We start from the raw sequence: 386 nt of genomic DNA, 5'->3' as shown, positions 1-386 counted from the left end.
TATATATATATTGGTACCACAGTAAAATTATAGAAATACCACACTGGAGATATTTGTACACTAACATTAGGTATGCAAGCAGCTGCAACAAATCCAAACCTCTTAAGACCCGAGAAAGCCGCGAGAGCCCGACTGCAGCACAGAGCACGCGGGACTGCTCTGCTGAAGTACACCAGCTTTATGGGAGACCTGCACGAGGCGGTTTCGTTTTAAATAAGGGAAAAGTCATGCTGCAGTTTAAAAAGTTATTATTATTTATTTTTTTATCAAGTCCCCTCTTCCGGATTTCACAGGCTAAATACTGTTCGCGTCTGCTTGTGTGGAATATATATATATATATATATATATATATATATATATATATTATATCTCCTATATATATATTT

Source organism: Sinocyclocheilus anshuiensis, unplaced genomic scaffold (genome assembly GCF_001515605.1).
Source record: "Sinocyclocheilus anshuiensis isolate Anshui unplaced genomic scaffold, SAMN03320099.WGS_v1.1 scaffold369, whole genome shotgun sequence".
Taxonomy (NCBI): Eukaryota; Metazoa; Chordata; class Actinopteri; order Cypriniformes; family Cyprinidae; genus Sinocyclocheilus; species Sinocyclocheilus anshuiensis.
The sequence above is the reverse complement of the archived record's forward strand: the minus strand, read 5'-3'. Positions refer to the sequence as shown.